A 1,182-nucleotide genomic window follows, 5' to 3' on the forward strand; every position below is an offset into this window, starting at 1 on the left:
GGGGGGGCTGTCCCCTCTGCCCTCCCCAAAGAAGGTTGGAAGGGGGGGCATGAAGGGCCTGGTTGAAGGTTTTTTTTTTTCTTTTTTTTTTCCTTTTTCTTCTACTGTTTTAATGCTCTACTTACATCACAGTGTCCATATAAACTGTAAAACTCCCTGCATAATTATAATAAAGCAATTTATATGCATGAAACAAGTGGAGCGGTATGGCAATTGCCATACCACTACACTTGTGAAAGTAAAATCTGTTGGGCTCCTTTTGGCATCGAGACAATTATTCTTATTGCCACAATGCCAGACAGGACACTTAAAAAAAATAAATAAATAAATAATAATAATAATAATAATATGCATCTTCTATTTACGTTTTCTGCAGATCATGTACCTTTCTGCTGCAAACAACAATTTGGCGTCCACAGCCGTTGCCTTCTTCCGGTAATAGGAGGATGACTTTGGATTTCCCTTAAGGTAAATACAGGAACAATGTCATTTTCAAAATGTTAAAAGTCATTTGGATAACCGCTATCTTGCATTGTTTGATGCTTTTCCTGCAAATACAAATTTATCTGTGGCCAGGTCATTGAGGCAGCGGAGATGCCCAGATTTCATGATCCACACACACCTTACATTTTTATTTCACAATAAAACTTTAATTTCTTACTATGCTATACATTTTAAAAGAATCTATATGACAGATGGCAGTGAACTGAAATAGTTTATATATCGTCATACAAACTTAGGCCTATTTCACAAAACCATAATAGAGGATTAACCTGGAGTTTTCCAGATATTCTGACTGAAATATGCCTTTTTTTACTCTCACAATAGCAGCAACACATAAATGGCCATGGTAATTTATTATTAGCAGCTAGCTTTTTTAGACCATGCTAACGGTCATATGATGATATATGGCTTTATGATCTTTTGTAGACATCCAGGGATTTTTTGACACTGGATGGGGCTTGGAGAAAGGGATAAAGCCATATTAATGATGCTTTCTTAAGCCTGCCTTTATACTAGAATTGAAAATGTAGCTTTTGTGAAATAGGCCTCTGGGGGTCTGGAGTCCTATGGTATGAACCACACATATGAATTTATAATAAATTCTGTTAATCTTTTTATAAGAGTAAGAGCAGACCATGGCTTCTAAAATGTTGACATTGCCCGGCTGATGTTCTCCAT

This window comes from Cyprinodon variegatus, unplaced genomic scaffold, assembly GCF_000732505.1.
Source record: "Cyprinodon variegatus isolate N-32 unplaced genomic scaffold, C_variegatus-1.0 Scaffold2112, whole genome shotgun sequence".
Lineage (NCBI taxonomy): Eukaryota > Metazoa > Chordata > Actinopteri > Cyprinodontiformes > Cyprinodontidae > Cyprinodon > Cyprinodon variegatus.